This window comes from Abramis brama, assembly GCF_963993115.1.
Source record: "Abramis brama genome assembly, chromosome: 6".
Taxonomy (NCBI): Eukaryota; Metazoa; Chordata; class Actinopteri; order Cypriniformes; family Leuciscidae; genus Abramis; species Abramis brama.
Window position 1 is genome coordinate 30,980,586 of NC_139968.1, and position 19,483 is coordinate 31,000,068.

General features: G+C 38.3%; 2 protein-coding genes and 1 long non-coding RNA gene across 3 annotated transcripts in view; 1 reads left to right on the plus strand and 2 right to left on the minus strand.

The window, feature by feature from the left end:
* LOC311085752 (uncharacterized protein) overlaps positions 1 to 19,483 on the minus strand; it is a 333,708-nt gene that overhangs the window by 258,765 nt on the left and 55,460 nt on the right. The gene's annotated exons all lie outside the window — the stretch shown is intronic.
* Positions 1 to 19,483, plus strand: part of LOC311085740 (uncharacterized protein) — a 294,139-nt gene that overhangs the window by 226,600 nt on the left and 48,056 nt on the right. The window lies entirely within an intron of this gene.
* On the minus strand, positions 828 to 18,855 carry LOC311085795. The gene is made up of 4 exons (XR_014606955.1): positions 18,702 to 18,855; positions 18,201 to 18,533; positions 1,645 to 1,734; positions 828 to 1,528 (listed from the first exon to the last, which is right to left on the minus strand). It is a non-coding gene; the product is annotated as an uncharacterized lncRNA (long non-coding RNA).

A 19,483-nucleotide genomic window follows, 5' to 3' on the forward strand; every position in this document is an offset into this window, starting at 1 on the left:
ACACATCTGTAGATTGTAGATGAAGAGTGTTTTCTCATTAGTTTGTCATGAAGACTGTCTGTTCTTCATTTACAGCTGAATAATTCATTGTTTATAAGACAAGACTAAATTATCTGTTAAATCTGTTCACTAATATCAGCAGTAGTTTAATTATATGAGTTTAATCTCTGAGAAACTGTTTCTGTTTGTTCTGCAGGAGTGTTTGGTGTTGATGCAGATGAAGTGAAGACGGTGTCAGTGATGGAGGGAGAATCTGTCACTCTAAACCCTGATCTTACTGAGATACAGGGAATTAATGATATACTGTGGAAGTTTGGAGATAATGGTCCAGTCATTGCTGGAACTGTTGGAACTGAGATCTCAAATCCCTATTTTACTGAGAGATTCAGAGGCAGACTGCAGCTGGATCATCAGACTGGATCTCTGACCATCAAGTACACTGTAAAAAATGATTTGTTGACACAACTTGACTTAGTCAAGTCATCTTGTTGCATTGACTCAGTTAAGTTTAGCCAACGTTAGGATTTAAGTTCACTCAACTTTTATGTATTTGTTGAAATAACTTGCAATAAATTGAGCCAACGTACTGTATCAATTAATAAGCATTTATAATTTTTAGTAAAGTCAACTGAAAAACATATTGGTTGAACTTAATTTTTCATGTTTTCACAACCATTAACCAAGTCTAATTGACATAAAATAGTCATTTTTCCTCAACATCATAACTTAACTATTTGAGTTTACTGGACTTCATTGCTTGCTTTAACAAGAAGTTCTAGATATCTATCTGGAACCAGATTTTTAATGAAATCAACAACTGCAAAATTGAAACTCTCAGCATTTATTTTTTTTAAATAGATGCATTGCACCCAAAAGACACAGACACAAAGAATTATCTTGCAAAGATAAAAAAACACCACAAGAAAAACCCTCACATATATACAGCTCACACAAACGCAAACTTCTCTATGCACAGACCCATCTTAGAGCCACATTAGTTCAAATAACTCTCCTTGTCATTATCAGATATTTTCATTGCAGGAACAAGTGTACATGAAGAATTCACAATAAGCTGTATTAAAACCCTCACAGATTAAACTATTTAAAAACAGTGTCTTCAATTCCCACTCAGAAACATGACAAGGAAAGAGCAAGCAGAACAAGGTAACAAGAAAACAGTCTGTTTGAAAATCAAGAATACCAACATTTGTTTTCAGTCTTATCTCAGCAACTTGCTCTTCAAAGAGTGAACTCTTGCGTTGCAAGAGTCTGATCCAACACCAATAAACAGGCGCTGTATCACTTCAAAAGTGAATTTCTTTGGGTAGTCAAGGTTTAATGCGTACACCAGGCCCATCAGGTTCAGAAAAGCATTAGGTACAGCACTCAGGTGACGCATTACCACTTCTTCCTCAATCACCAGGACAACGTCATTGTAGAACGCTGACTGAGGTTCCATCACATTTTCCACAACCAGTAGGATTCCTATCACCACACCCTTGATCACTTCCTCTTCAATGTCACTGGGCTTTATAGAATGCAAACAAAACAAGGTACTATTACTTAAAACCAATTACACAAACAATTTACAGTCCCCAGACCCCTGCAATTTTTCCTTGTTTTGCCTTAAAGGTTTCAGCTTACCTCACATAACTTCATGAATTTTGAAGGAATCTCTCGCATGTACCACGGCAGGCCAAGCAATGCTGCAGTCCTCATCCTTTGGTTTGTTGTCTGTAAATTAAAGGATGGTTAAAGTACCAGCTTTATTGGTTCAATCCTTTGTTTTTCTTTATTCGTTTATCCTTTCTCCCCCTCCCTCTGTCTTGTTTTTAGAAAAAATAAAAACATTCATTTCAAATTTGCACATTTACACTTGTACACTTTTGTTGTAAATAATTTACCAGTGATGTGGTGCAACAACAGTTGTTTGTTGCCTTTTTGTTCAGCACCAAAATAAGATTTAATAGTGGGTGTAACACGCTCATGGCACTTAAATCAGGAGTGTCTAAGGGTGCTTTCACACTGGCAGTTTAGTTTAGGGGGCTTTCACACTGGGCTCGTTTGCTGCGGTACGAGCCCGAGCGCGATTGTTCCTGCCCCCCACCACCCACCACCCACCACCACACTCAACTTGATTCTATCGAAACCCTGGTGCGTTTGCGTGCATATTACGTCATGGCAAACGTTCATGGCGCATGATAGAAAACAGAACATGGGGCAATATATTGTGTTTTTTATTAATTCGGTGCTATTATGCGCAGCTGAGTGAACAACAACACGAGCCGGGAACAATCGCGCTCGGGCTCGTACCGCAGCAAATGACCCCAGTGTGAAAGCACTCTAAGTCTGCTCCTGGAGGGCCAATAATGTATTGCAGAGTTTAACTCCAACTTGGTTCAACACACCTGCCTGGAAGTTTGTAGTGATCCTGAACACCTTGATTAGCTGGTTCAGGTGTGTTTAATTGGGGTTGAAGCTAAACTCTGCAGGATCTTGGCTCCCCAGGAGCAGGATTGGGCACCCCTGCCTTAAATGAATTGGGGTTGTAACAACACTTAAAGGATTTAAAAGGATAGGTTACCAAAGATAATTGTCATTTACTCACCAACATGCCACTCCAAACACATGCAAAAAATATTAATAAATGAACAATGGCTAGGCTGTTAAGCTCTATAAAGGACAAGTCAAATAAAAAATGCAGTTAAAAGTAGTGGATGAGTCATGTTGCCTATTTTAAAAGTAAAACTTTGTGTAATGAATAGGGTTGGGTATTGGTTGGGTTTTATCCGATACCAGTAGCCTACCTACTCGGTATTTTTCAAACGGTTCCGGTGCTTAAACGGTTCTTGAAACGGTACTTAAGAAAACTAAACTGCACACGCTTTATCAAAAAAATAATACCTCTGTGTGTGTGCGTGTGTGATTTTCTGAAAAAGATTTTCTGATTAAATGAAAAATTGTGCCCTTTAAAAGGCTACTGATGTAGCACAAAACACTTGAGTTAAGATCAAAATGTTGTCTTCTCATATTATGACTTTTACAGAACAGAGAAATATCTGACAAATTTAACACACACAGTATAGCCTCATATAAATATACTTGATATTGATATACTTCATACTTGATATGCAAGATTTGCAGTTGGCATTAAAATACTAGACTTACCCGAAGAGGAACACTGGCAGCTGAACTTGAACTTTAGTCAAGCGTGTCAGAGGTTTTGGGTTCAAATTTGTAGTTTTTATTTTTTTTTTTAAACCGATTATGCTCATCAGTGGTTGTATATCAAGCAGGGACACTTTGTGTCCATTATATTTTGAGATTTCACCAGAACGAATAGATATGAAGCGCCGTCTAGGGCTTAAATCAAACTTCATTCACGCTGCACGCACATATGAAACCCTTGCATACACGTATACTAGGTAGTCACACATACGTATACTGCTGAATGCTCAAACTAATACATATGAAATGCACAACTTCTAAAGTCGCTCACGCACACACACGCAAACTCTAGACGCGCGGAACTCTCCGCGCACATAGCCTACTCATCTGAGACGCGAGCACACACACACACACACACACACACACAATCTCTCCGCGCACATACTCATCTGAGACGCGAGCACACACACACACAAACTCTCCGCGCACATAACCATATAGACGGCGCCTCATAAATAGATCGATCTCCGCAACGTATTGAAGCGCGCGTCCGAGTGAAGACCGGTGTGCGCGAGCCACGAGAAAACACTGTATCCGCGCCACTGATCGCAGCGGCAACGAGCACTTTGATCACTTGATTTAAAAAAAACACATTTCAGTGATCGTCTCTTATTTAACAAACGAACTAAATGAATGCTCTGCTGGTTAACTGGAGATGTTTTATTATTGGATCATTCGTGCCGCGAGATGTTTTATAGGGGGCGGTAAAAAAACGTCAGGCATCGAAATCAGGCACCGAAAGTTTCGTTCTTATTCGGTCTGGTTACTACCGTTTACGTCGGAACCGGTTCCCTATTGGAACCGGATTTCGGTACCCAACCCTAGCCAACAGCATTTGGTGATGTGATAAAATAAAAAATTTGCAAAAGCTACTGTTTTGCAAATGTACAGTCAGTGGAGATCACATGATGCCTTGCATGATATACAGTCAAGCAGGGAGAGAGGGCAAGCGCATGCTGGCAGTGGCAGGTCGTAGCGCCACTTCCGGTGGCATCGCGAGATGCCGTGGCAGCTGCCAGTCGTTTCTGGCAGCTGCCAGATTTCTCGCGGCAGATGCCATGGTTTTTCTCGCTGTTTTTGCTGTTTGCTCGGTAAAAACTACACTGTTCTCAGTGGCGTGCGGTGGTGTTTTTTGTTGTAGTTGTTGTATTATTATCTTGAGTGTTAACACTCATATTTTAACACTTTACACTCTTGAGTGGGGACTCATATACACGCCCAGGAGTGTTCATTTAACACTGGAGTTTTTGCTGTGTAATTTAAGATACTGAATTTCTGATGTTTGTGTGTTGTACGGCTTCTGTTATCAGTCGTTGCCTGCCATCAGTCAAGGCAAGGGAGGCAGAGACTCTTTAGAGAAAAAAAAATGGATGAGAAAATTATCGATATTACAAAAAAATCGAGAGGGGGTAAAATCTTTGCGTGGCAGGGGGAGCTGCCACTCGACCAGTCACGGATATATGCGCCTGCCACTCGACCAGTCACAGATATACGCGCCTGCCACTGCTTTATATGCGCCGGCCACTCGACCAGTCACGGATATATGCGCCTGCCACTGCTTTATATGCGCCGGCCACTCGACCAGTCACGGATATATGCGCCGGCCACTCGAACTTACACAATATGTAAGGTTTAAAAAAACAATCAAATGCAGCGCGCGTCTCGTGGATCGCGCCGGCCAGACCAGCCACACAATCTCTCACTGTTTACATCTATCAGACACTCCTAATGATACACAAAAGCACACATACAGTGCAATACATATCTTATTTACCTATTTCTCATCTTATCTGTTTTTTTTTATTTGCACTTTTTCCCATATGGGAGCGCGCTCGTGGCTAAGCGATTCAACGAAGCGTCGACTCGCACCAGCCACACGATCTCTCGCTGTTTACGGCCACTACCAGCCACGTACGCGATCTCTCACTGTTTAACATCTTTCAGGCACTCCTAATGATACACGAGCGCACAAAGACAGTGCAATACATATCTTATTTACCTATTTCTCAACTAAATCTTATTTTTTATTCGCTCTTTTTACCCGTATATGGGAGTGCGTGCTCGTGGCTCTGTTAGCTTCGCGCCGGCCACACCAGCCACACAATCTCTCACTGTTTACATTTATCAGACACCCCTAATGATACACAAAAGCACACATACAGTGCAATACATATTTTATTTACCTATTTCTCATCTTATCTTATCTTATCTTTTTTTTTTTTTTTTTTTGCTCTTTTTACCCGTAAGGGAGCGCGCTCGTGGCTAAGCGAAGCGTCGCACCAGCCACACGATCTCTTGCTGTTTACGGCCACTACCAGCCACACGATCTCTCACTGTTTACATCTTTCAGACACTCCTAATGATACACGAGAGCACAAAGACAGTGCAATACATATCTTATTTACCTATTTCTCAACTAAATCTTATTTTTTTTTATTCGCTCTTTTTACCCGTATATGGGAGTGCGCGGTCGTGGCTCTGTTAGCGTCGCGCCGGCCATACCAGCCACACCAGCCACACAATCTCTCACTGTTTACATCTATCAGACACCCCTAATGATACACAAAAGCACAAATACAGTGCAATACATATCTTATTTACCTATTTCTCATCTTATCTGTTTTTTTATTTGCTCTTTTTCCCGTAAGGGAGCGCGCTCGTGGCTATAAGCGAAGCGTCGCACCAGCCACACGATCTCTCGCTGTTTACGGCCACTACCAGCCACACAATCTCTCACTGTTTACATCTATCAGACACCCCTAATGATACACAAAAGCACACATACAGTGCAATACATATCTTATTTACCTATTTCTCATCTTATCTGTTTTTTTATTTGCTCCTTTTACCCGTAAGGGAGCGCGCTCGTGGCTTAGCGAAGCGTCGCACCAGCCACACGATCTCTCGCTGTTTACTACCAGCCACACGATCTCTCACTGTTTACATCTTTCAGACACTCCTAATGATACACGAGAGCACAAAGACAGTGCAATACATATTATTTACCTATTTCTCAACTTAATCTTATTTTTTTATTCGCTCTTTTTACCCGTATATGGGAGTGCGTGCTCGTGGCTCTGTTAGCTTCGCGCCGGCCACACCAGCCACACAATCTCTCACTGTTTACATTTATCAGACACCCCTAATGATACACAAAAGCACACATACAGTGCAATACATATTTTATTTACCTATTTCTCATCTTATCTGTTTTTTTTTTCTAAGCGAAGCGTCGCACCAGCCACACGATCTCTCGCTGCATGTTTGCGGCCACTACCAGCCACACGATCTCTCACTGTTTAGGCTACATCTTTCAGACACTCCTAATGATACACAAAAAGCACACATACAGTCATGGGCGTCAGTTTGGTTTGAAATGTGCTGGGGACAGAGACGCATTCGGAAGTGCATTTTCAGAAGTGCTGGGTACAATGACGCATTCATTTTTTTTCTCTCTTTCGCGCAGGTTATGTTTTGGAAGACGATGTCCTGTAGCTCAGGCACGGCCCCACTTTTCAACAAGCCCACCCAAAAGTTTCAAAAAAAATTTTTTTTTTTACTATATTCTAATTTTGTCAATTATTATAAAAAAAATCGCCAATAAGTCATAATTTGTGCTAAAATAGTGTTTAGTTTTAAAAACCATTTTAAAAAGCTGGTTATATTTTGATGTTTCTGTGCAAGTTCAGCAGACAGTGAGGTTCGGGTTTGTTCCGATCAGAGCTCCTGAGTGGAGAGCGCATTTCTGAATATTCCGCTCCGCTCGTCCACTTCGTAAAAGTAATGATTATGAATGATTGTTAATAGGCTATATCTTCATTAACTAGAGATATAATTAACAGAACATCTAACAGAACATAGCCTAATTTGTTTATTTTTTTTTACACCTTGTGCTCTTATTTTGTTTAACGAAATGTCAATCTTCGTGTTTATAACATACAATACAATACAAAAATATTCAAGATGTAAAACGGATTGTCACCTTATAAACAGTCCTTTTTTAATGGAATAATACACCCTTATAGTAAAGAAAAAGCTTCAGTGATAAAGAATATGAACGCAATGCATTTAATTATACATTAAGCGTTTTCCTTTCATAGAAACCCTTTATTATAAAGAAAATAGGTGGCTCTTAACGTGTCTTTCTATGGGAGGATGGCATAGCGGTGCATAGCAAATATTCAATGCATTCAATGAAAATATTCAATGGTATTCAAAGAAACAAATAAAATAAATAAATTATTGTGGCATTAATTAGCCCATAAACAATATTTATTTTAAAGCCTAAACAAATTTGTTTAAAGAAAAACACCAGCGTTTGGCGTTTATCTGTATAGGCTAAGTGTTTTAGCCGCCCTTTTCAAACTGCCGCAATAAAATGCAACAGAATTTGATTAGTTAAACATGAAGAGGATTATCCGTCTGGCATGGCCGCTCGCTCTAACGTTAACCTAGATAAATGTTTGCTATTATGAAGCGCATATCCAAGTGTTTGTGTGGAGTGTGGAGCGCGCACTGCATGACATGGAGGCGCCGGTGCCATCACTCGCATTTTCCTATCAACAGTGGAAACAACTTAAAATACTCCATTTCTGATCATACAGAATATAATAATACATCAGTCGCAACTACTTTTATTTGTGTAAACTCACAACAACAAGAAAACGGTGTGCCTTCTGTAAAAAAAAGAAAAACGAACAGGGCGCGCTTTCATGATCTCTGTGAATTGGAGCGCGCCTCAAAAATGAACTGACAAACAGTGTATAGACAAGCCTCACAGACATGAGAAATATAACTATAAAGTTACTGAAAAAAAATGTCCACCAAAGAAAAAAAATCCAATCGAAAGCAAATACGGTAGCTACCATCTGATTATGTAATCCTGTCCGTATGAAAGGCGCATCTAGGCTACATTACAGCGGAGATGTGGAGATATGTATGCAGGCAGCCTACACTGATTTAGAAAAGACTAGTTCATTAATAAACAATTAAAATGCATCGTTATTTTAAAACGACATAAGATCTCGTTATTAGACATAATTGAGGTGAAAAAATAATATGTATGTGGCAGCAATGCGTCACCATATGATTCTGCTATATTTAGCCTACTTTTTATAGCTATATTAAATCCAGGCAATTGGTTCATGAAACATTGATTAAAATTAAGATATAATTAATACAAAACGAAATTCACTTTAAAGAAAGGCAGCTATTCTGTTTGAGGTCTCTGTGAAAGTTTTAAAGCAGTGCTTTTAGTGCCGCTTTCAGAGCGCTGCACGTCCGTAACCATAAACTGACACATTGTTTTTTCCCTCATAAATGCAAACACGGAAAATAAAATGAATATTATAGTGTTTTTTTGTTGGGTCAGACAATGATTACCAAATTTCTCTCTCATATTGCTCCACATAACCAATGAAAACGGTGAAAAAAATCGAACCAAAAGTCAAATTAATATGGACGGAAGTTAAGTGGTGGGTACAAAATGACTCATGACGAAATCTGGTGGGTAGCCTACGCGTAAAATAAAAAACCAAGATGAGAAATAGGTAAATAAGATCTGTATTGCACTGTATGTGTGTTTTTGTGTATCATTAGGGGTGTCTGATAGATGTAAACAGTGAGAGATCGTGTGGCTGGTAGTGGCCGTAAACAGCGAGAGATCGTGTGGCTGGCGCGACGCTTCGCTTAGCCACGAGCGCGCTCCCATACGGGTAAAAAGAGCAAATAAAAAAACAGATAAGATGAGAAATAGGTAAATAAGATATGTATTGCACTGTATGTGTGCTTTTGTGTATCATTAGGAGTGTCTGATAGATGTAAACAGTGAGAGATCGTGTGGCTGGTAGTGGCCGTAAACAGCGAGAGATCGTGTGGCTGGTGCAACGCTTCGCTTAGCCAGTAGCCACGAGCGCGCTCCCATACGGGTAAAAAGAGCAAATAAAAAAACAGATAAGATGAGAAATAGGCAAATAAGATATGTATTGCACTTTATGTGTGCTTTTGTGTATCATTAGGAGTGTCTGATAGATGTAAACAGTGAGAGATTGTGTGGCTGGTGTGGCTGGTATGGCCGCGGCGCGACGCTAACAGAGCCACGACCGCGCACTCCCATACGAGTAAAAAGAGCGAATAAAAATAAGATTTAGTTGAGAAACAGGTAAATAAGATATGTATTGCACTGTCTTTGTGCTCTCGTGTATCATTAGGAGTGTCTGAAAGATGTTAAACAGTGAGAGATCGTGTGGCTGGTAGTGGCCGTAAACAGCGAGAGATCGTGTGGCTGGTGCGACGCTTCGCTTATAGCCACGAGCGCGCTCCCTTACGGGTAAAAAGAGCAAATAAAAAAAAACAGATAAGATGAGAAATAGGTAAATAAGATATGTATTGCACTGTCTTTGTGCTCTCGTGTATCATTAGGAGTGTCTAAAAGATGTAAACAGTGAGAGATTGTGTGGCTGGTAGTGGCCGTAAACAGCGAGAGATCGTGTGGCTGGTGCGACGCTTCGCTTATAGCCATGATGAGCGCGCTCCCTTACGGGTAAAAAGAGCAAATAAAAAAACAGATAAGATGAGAAATAGGTAAATAAGATATGTATTGCACTGTATGTGTGCTTTTGTGTATCATTAGGGGTGTCTGATAGATGTAAACAGTGAGAGATTGTGTGGCTGGTGTGGCTGGTATGGCCGGCGCGACGCTAACAGAGCCACGACCGCGCACTCCCGGGTAAAAAGAGCGAATAAAAATAAGATTTAGTTGAGAAACAGGTAAATAAGATATGTATTGCACTGTATGTGTGCTTTTGTTAATCTGATAGATGTAAACAGTGAGAGATTGTGTGGCTGGTCTGGCCGGCGCGATCCACGAGACGCGCGCTGCATTTGATTGTTTTTTTAAACCTTACATATTGTGTAAGTTCGAGTGGCCGGCGCATATATCCGTGACTGGTCGAGTGGCCGGCGCATATAAAGCAGTGGCAGGCGCATATATCCGTGACTGGTCGAGTGGCCGGCGCATATAAAGCAGTGGCAGGCGCGTATATCCGTGACTGGTCGAGTGGCCGGCGCATATAAAGCAGTGGCAGGCGCATATATCCGTGACTGGTCGAGTGGCAGCTCCCCCTGCCACGCAAAGATTTTACCCCTACAGAAAAAATCAATGCAAGTATTACAAAATATGACATTAACCCTTTCGGACCCTGTGTCCATTACAATGGACATCACATGTCAACCCCTTTTTTTAACTTCTGGAGCATTTCACCTAGTTTAAAGCCTGCAGTCCATTAGATTGGACGTTTGTCATCCAATCAAATGGCAGTAAAGCTCTGCATGTAGTAATTATATAAAAAAAAAAACACTACATTGAACAGAAGCATGGCAGCACTTCACTCCAAACACAGAAGCAAGCAACATTTTCTATGGTTTTATTACATTTTTTTTTATATGTTTACCAGTATTTCATAGTTTGGATGTAAAATAGAAAGATTGAACTTATTAATTAAAGTTAAAAATCGATTGTAGAATTGCAAGTTTTAAATCCGGATTTTTTCAAATGTGTCTGTCCATTAGAATGGACAGTGGGTTCAAAAGCCTGTTACTGAAATCACATTCCAGTAACTGAAGTCCAGTAATGCTGATTGAAATTTCTTATATAAAAAATCTATATCACAGTACCGATACATTTTTGAAACTTTTTCATATGCAGAATATATAGTTCTTGAAGTGCTTGAACATATAGCTGATGGAAATATCTCAGATGTTGACTTTATGTGAGGTGATGAGGAAGATGGAGTCATGGAGATGGAAGAAAAATATCCGTATTTAAAACTTTATAAAGTAAAATGACTAGCTTCCGGCCAATCGAAACATACGGATTTGACATAAATCTAAAGCGTAACTTGAATATGAATTATTTTTCTTACACAAACGCATCGCTTCGCTTCAGAAGCCCTTTATTTACCCCCAAGAGCCGCATGGAGCACTTTTATCATGGGTGGATGCACTTTTATGGACTTTCAAAACAGAAACAACCATTCACTGCCATTATAAAGCTTGGAAGAGCCAGGACATTTTTTAATATAACTCTGATTGTATTTGTCTGAAAGAAGAATGTCATACACCTAGGATGGCTTGAGGGTGAGTAAATCATGGGCCAATTTTAATTTTTGGGTGAAATATCCCTTTATAGGTATAGTATACCCAAAAATTATATTTGTCATCACTTACTCATCCTCATGTTGTTCCAAATCTGTATGAGTTTCTTTATTCTGCTGAACACAAAAGAAGATATTTTGAAGAATGTCGGTAATTAGACAGTTGACAGTAGCCATTGACTTCCATAGTATTTTTCCTACTATAGCCTATATTTTCCTAATAACTACATATTATATTATTATGATATAATATTATCATTATTAGTAATTATTTTTAAAATTATAATAATATTTAGCAGTAATGTATCAATATAGATATTACAGTACAATACCGTATACTTGATTACAGCAAAAGCAGAACAAATGATGAAATACAGTACAAATACAGTAAAGTACTATTTGGTAGTTTACAGTACTGTTCTTGTGTACTGTAAAGTGAATTACAGTACAGTTACTGGAAATCGAAATACATGCATCATGCATGGCAACCATGCTGCCAGTAATGTACTGTAGAAATACAAGAAAATCGTTAACAGAGAAATTGTTTCAAAGATGCACACAGGAAATTACTCTAACGTGAATGCATTGATTGATTCCTAGGTTTATTTTGTTATGAATAAACAAATGTGCGATCTATAAAGCAAAAACCTTACAATTAAAGTTGAAATGTTGTAATGTTCAAGTTTTTGATCTAAAAAAAGAAAGATGCGCAAAGAAAATGACTGTAACATGACCATATTGATTGATTCTAAGAAATTTAGTTTGTTACAAACAATGTGCAATCTGTAAAACAAAAACTTCAAAATTAAAGTTGAAACGGTATACTGTTGAAAAGTTTTTGACCTTGAGAAAAAGCTTTAAGTAGGCTATATATTAACAATTTTTATGTTTATTATTTAATTTTATGTTGGTACATTTTTGTGAAGTACACCTGTTTTGACCTGACGTCCATTGCAATGGACAAAAAAAAAAAAATACAATTAAAGCCAAACATTTTTTTATTTTGTTTTATTTGGTCTCATTTATAGAAGCCTCATGAGCTGGGAAAATGTACTTTTATATTTTTCAGAAACTAAACAAACATAATTCAGGTCTGAAGGGGTTAAAAGCGTAAAAGTCACTATTATGTATAAAGTAATTGTCCAACTGCGACACCCGCTGGTAAAGTTAAAAAGAACAGCTGAACATCAGTTGACAAAAAAAATAAAATAAAAAATGTTTGTATTGTTACTGCCTTTTGTTATTATTTTGGAATAAATGTAAAAATACGTAAAAACACTAACTTGATGACATTTATTGGTTTTGATAAACAGAATATTACACAGTGTAAAAATACAAAATATAATTGTATTTGGCCTTTTTAGTGTATTGTTTATTTAAGGGAAATGTGACAACACACATACACGAAGCCGGAGGGCTTAGAAAGTGCAAGACAGACTCATATTGAAGTAATAACTTACAAAGTACCAGGAAATCCCTAATATGGACAAAAGCATCCAGCTATCACTGTATGATCTGAATAAAAGGCAGAAACCTTTGGAAACATGAAGGCATTAAACACACGATTGCGACCATATGGTTTATTTGTACTTTTTTTCAATCATCTCCAGGTCATTTTATGGTAAATTACCAGGTAAGTTTATGAACAATTCAGTGCCTGACATAGCATTTATTACAGTACAAAAACTATTGTCTTATATTTGATAAAAATTAATAAAACAAGTAATAAAAACTAGTGTTTTAGCGCAATTTTCTCACCTCATGGGATCACAACACTAAGAGATAGTAAATCTTTTCCTGGATTTTTTTGTGCGTTCCCGAGATTAGACCATAATCTAATCATAAACATAATGCCGAAAACCCGAAGTCTCTAGTGGTCTGGTTGAGGAGTAGATAGAAGTGCAAGATTGGTGCGCACAGACGCACAGAACAGAAATCATGAGTTAACAAGCGCAATTTTGTCCGGTGGAAAATTGCGCTAAAAAGTGTTTGTAGTACATTAACAAATCATTTATTGGTTATTGTCCAACAGTGCATCTGATTTCTAAGCCAATTATGGGGCGCCGTTTGTAAAGCGGCTCACGCTGAAAATAATCAGAATCAGAATCAGAATCAGAATCAGAAAGAGCTTTATTGCCAAGTGTGCTTGCACCCACAAGGAATTTTTCTTGGTACTGAAGCTTCCAGTGCACATATACAAATACAAATACAACAAGAACATAGTAATACAAATTCTAAGAATAAAAATATATAAAAAATAAATAAAAATAGTATAAAAGTAAAAAAGTAGGGTCACAGTTGGGTTTAGTCTGAATAAACATTTACAGATTATGAACATATTTACAGTATTTTGAGTAGTATGAATAATATAAATATAAATATCACCTGAATTAGAGAATATTACACTAGACAGTGGGAGTCTAGCGCATGTTACAGATTATAAACATATTTACAGTATTTTGAGTAGTATGAATAATATAGATATAAATATCACCTGAGTTTATTGCACTAGACAGTGGGAGTATTGCACTTACAGGCATATGCTTTGGGGGGCATGTTAAGTGTTCAGAAGGGAAATGGCCTGTGGAAAGAAACTGTTCCTGTGCCTGGAAGTTCTTGTGGCCAGTGATCTGTGTCGCCGTCCTGACGGTAACAGTTCAAACAGGGGGTGTCCAGGGTGAGTGGAGTCTGTGATGATTTTACCTGCTCTCTTCCTCACTCTGGAAGAGTACAGGTCCTGGAGGGTTGGCAGGGGGGCACCAATAATCCTCTCTGCAGTCCGGACTGTCCGTTGTAGTCTCCTGATGTCCGATTTGGTAGCTGAACCAAACCAGACAGTGATGGAAGTGCTTAAAATAGACTCAATGACGGCTGAGTAGAACTGGATCAGCAGCTCCTGTGGCAGATTGAACTTCTTCAGCTGGCGAAGGAAGTACAGTCTCTGCTGGGCCTTTTTCACAATGGAGTCAATGTGATTTGCCCACTTCAGGTCCTGGAAGATGGTAGAGCCCAGGAACCTGAATGACTCCACTGCTTCCACAGTGCTGTTCATGATGGTGAGAGGGGGGAGTGCTGGGGTGTTTCTCCTGAAGTCCACGATCATCTCCACTGTTTTGAGCGTGTTCAGCTCAAGGTTGTTATAACTGCACCAGACAGCCAGCTGTTCAACCCCCAGTCTGTAAGCAGACTCGTCACCATTTTGGATGAGACCGATGACAGTGGTGTCGTCTGCAAATTTCAGGAGCTTGACAGAGGGGTCTTTAGAAGTGCAGTCATTAGTGTACAGGGAGAAGAGCAGTGGGGAGAGAACGCACCCTTGGGGGGCGCCAGTGCTGATGGTGAGGGTCCTGGATGTGAGTTTCCCCAGTCTCACTAGCTGCTGCCGGTCCGTCAGGAAGCTGGAGATCCACTGACAGATTGTGGATGGCATGGAGAGCTGAGTCAGTTTGGCTGTGAGAAGATCAGGGATGATGGTATTGAAGGCCGAACTGAAGTCCACAAATAGGATCCGTGCATAAGTCCCAGGTCTGTCAAGATGTTGCAGGATATAGTGCAGTCCCATGTTGACTGCATCATCCACAGACCTGTTTGCTCTGTAAGCAAACTGAAGGGGATCCATCAGGGGTCCAGTGATGTCCTTCAGATAGGTCAACACCAGTCTTTCAAACGACTTCATGACCACAGACGTGAGAGCGACAGGTCTGTAGTCATTAAGTCCAGTGATTTTAGTTTTTTTGGGAACCGGAATGATAGTGGAGCGTTTGAAGCAGCAGGGAACTTCACACTGCTCCAATGATCTGTTGAAGATCTGCGTGAAGACTGGGGCCAGTTGGTCAGCACAGGCTTTTAGACAAGCAGATGAGATGAGATAACAGTAACATTATGTCACATTTAGCTTCAAACAATGTTTAACCCTTTAAAGCCGCACGTATCATATTTGATACACGAGTTTCTAAGACATATATTGAATCAGTGAGAGCAATACTTTCTTTGAAAACCTGTTGTATCTATTTTGATACGTGTATTCTGCCATCTTGTGGAATTTCACTGTACTGCAGGCAGTAGAGGGGTGATTTTTTAGCTTTTCAAAATGGCGGCTGCGATTGGATCAAGCCAGACGCTTTCGGCAGTAAAATAAAGGCTAATTTCAAGTTGTTAAGATAAAAAATAATATTGGATTGCGCCTGATATAATTAATTTAACACTTTCTGAATTGAAATAATGCATAATTACTTAATAATTTAATCGTTAAATTACAAGTAAATCGTGTTGGAAATTGTGTATCAAATTTGATACTGCAGGTATTAATGGTAATGTCAAATTGTAGTAATGTTATCTACTTTATGACTACCACAATGCAAACACAAACAATATTGGGATGATTCAATTAATGGCAATTAATGACTGAAATGCCATATTAACCCTCTGGGCTATAGACGTATTGCAGATGAGCAAACACTCTTAAAAATACGTCTTCCAGATGTAAAATGCACATCAAATAGTCGGTGCTATCTGGGATATGTCGCCCATTTTCGGGCGGGAGGAAGCTAAGTGTGACTTTTTTTTTTTACGACCCTTTAACATATCAGAAAAGGTAGGTATCGTTTGAAAGAACTCTTTTTAAATTTTTTGAAAATATAAATTACATTACATTTGGACATTGTCCTGCCAAGAAACGGCGGATAAAAGACAATATATATATATAATTTTTATTATGATTTTGCATATCTTTCTTATTTGTCATGGAATAACTCAGGAAGGAAATAAGGTAGGAGGAAAATTCTTTTTTAGTGAAGTCCCCCTACAATAAAATAATAATTTTTGGATAAAGGAATCAAAACAGCATTTGGAAAAGAGATGGCCTTTTTGTACAGTCTTTGACACCCCCTCATGGGCATTTTTTTCTCCATGAAGAATATCTTGTCATAAAAGCAATAGATTATGTTAATTTTGGGCTCATTTTAATTGTAATAATATGCTGTAAAAAATGAAGTGCCATTTTCAATTATCTGAGAATGTTTCATGAGCTGTATGATGTTTTTGACACATTGCAGTACATTATTTTATAGATTATGAAAAAAAAGAAATTCTATTTATCAGCAAATAACTCAGCAATACTTAAGAGTTTTTCAGAGTGGATACATTCACTGTAAAGTTCAGACTCTAAGCTTTCAAATGACATCAACTTTGTGTTAATCAAGGCAAGAATTTTGAAAAATATGGTAATGAATATTTTCGCAGCTAGGTGGCGCCTGCTGGCGGTACACTCGGTTTTAGAGGGATTACTCAGCACTCCTTAGGAGTTAATAAATGTAATTAGATGCATTAAAAAGCTGAGATGCTAAGCTTTAAAATGATATATAATTTGTGTTGTTCCATTCAGTGGTTGCTTAGTAATAAAAAAAAATATTTCCGAAAGGGAATAAATCAAATAAATAAATAAAAAAGCTATAGGCCGCCTAAAGCTATAGGCCGCCAAAGTGCATCTTTGCACTTTGTTGGTGCAAAGATGCAAGCATTGCACCATCAATCACTTCTCACATGTGTACTGTGAGAAGTGTAAGGTGCATCTTTGCCTGAACAAAGACAGAAACTGCTATGTTTTCAAACTGTTAAAGGCATAATAGATTTTTTGTATCTAAACTCTACACGGTTGTAAGCAAAACGTTCCCAAAAAGCCTGATGTATCAAATGTGATACAAAAAATATATCATAAACAAAATGAGTTGGCAAAATTGTTTTTTTTTTTTTTTTGATTCAAGGCTTAATAAACATCTAATTTCCCAAAATATATAATTTTCTGCCATTTTTTTAATGTGTCAGGCTTTAAAGGGTTAAAAAACTGGTATGAATTTTTGACGGTCACTTTTTACCACATTTACAACAATATTTGTCAACTTAGAGATATTTTAAATAGTTAAATCTAATTATTAAATGTTACACCTAAATGTTAAATGTTAAATCTAAATGCTAAATCTAAATGTTAAATCTAAATCTAAATGTTAAATATAAATGTTAAATCTAAATCTAAATCTAAATGTTAAATCTAAATCTAAATCTAAATGTTGAATCTAAATCTAAATGTTAACTCTAAATCTAAATGTTGAATCTAAATGTTTGGGGTGAAACTAAATATTTAACTAATATGCAAATTCAAAATGCCGGTAACAGGAAGTGCCAAAATAAAAGCTTGAGTGGTCAGTGTGTGTTTATAGCATGGTTTATAGTGTCAAATAACAAATAAAAACCACTACAAACTATCTTCAGTAAAAAAAAATGTCTTCAATTGCACTTCACTTCCCTGGGTCTAATGTATAATCCCCTACAACAGACCCTAGGGCTAGTCCTAGTGAGTTTGATTCAGATAGCTTTATTTACCCAGGCAGCAACATAGTATCCGACCTACATCTGCATGTGAATTCAACGAGTACCAGATGTGGGCTGGATCTGGGCCAAAACTGTGTTGCTGCCTGAGCATTGTTCAGTTGTACGACGCAAAGAGCAGATTACGTTTCTTTGAATTTAATTTGAATCAAATTCTTAAAGAAAGAAATGTTGTAAAATTATCTAAAAAATTTGCACAAATGATTCTGTCATCACAAAACCACTTATTCCATTATCAGACTAATTATGACCTTGTTTTACGTGTTAAAAGGTTAATAGACAGAAAAATAGTGTCTGCCCAGATCCGGCCCACATCTGGTACTTGTGGACTCTAACGCGTTGAGAGTACCAGATGTGGGCCGGATCTCGGCCGTGAGCCGACACTATGTTGCTGTCTGAGTATATCCTATCGAATAATCCAGCTGGTATACTCACCACAGACAATAAGATTGAATATGTTGAGCGGTGTCTCTGATCTTGTGGTTTTGACTTGATAAAGTCCAGAGTCCATGGTTCTGATGTTTGTGATGGTCAGAGATCCATTCTGATCCAGTTCCAGTCTGCCTCTGAATCTCCCATCAGCACTATCATTATAAAATATCGGTTTATTTTCCTGTCTATTGATTTGAGCAATGAGAATGTCTTTATGTCCAAAATTCCATCTTATCTGATCATCTTTCTGTATTTTAGAAACATTAGGCTGTATGGTGACAGATTCTCCCTCCATCCCTGACACTGTCTTCACTTCATCTGCAACGCCAAAAACACCTGCCGAACAAACAGAAATAATTGCTTCAAATTAATTTGATATATATTTTTGTGAATTAGATTGGTTGATTTACAGTCATCATAATTTATGACATTAACAGCAAATACAAAATCTATTCTGACTGATTTGAATAGTACACTGTGCATCATAAAACAAGTATAACTTACCAACTAAACACCACAGGCACAAATGGAGGAAAATCGGGTGAATCATTTTCTTCAGCAGTTTGAACGTCAGAACCGTTTCAAATAACGAAAGACTTCAATTCTACCGTCAGAAGAGCTAAAGATGAGAGAGATGTCAGTCTGAGTTGAAGTGCTCAGTGTGAATAAATACCTCTGCTTCTCCTTTCATAATCTGTACACCTTCTTACATGGACTTATATAGCAATGAAGTCTTAGACACTGCAGACTCTTGTTCCTCCCATGAAATATTTTAAGATTGGTTTGACTGCCCCTTTATGCTATGGGCTTATTTATATGTGTATGTGTATTAGTATATTAGTAAGATGTGATGTTGACCTAGCAAATTTGACCTCAGACCTGGAACATTCTGGTTATACTTTATTATAAAGTGTCGTTGTTATGGAGTAATTATATATTTAAGTAATATTAATTAACAAGGTATGTACTATAGGGTTCGAGTAGGATTAGTATTTGGTTGAGGGGTATTTGCATGTAACTGCATACTTTACTGTTATTACTATGGTAAATACATGTAACAAGGACAATGTAAAATAAAGTGTTACGTACCCACATTCTCTTGTGCAAGTTATACACACTTCACATCTCATCTCATACACACAAACCAGCTTCATCAAATCTATAGTGTGGATGCAAAATATTTTAGGCCCGAACCCAGAGTACTCCCCCCAGTTGGTAAGTGTAGATGGAACTGGAAGTGAGGAGATGGGGTGGAGGAGGGATGCTGACAAACTTTCAATGAACAG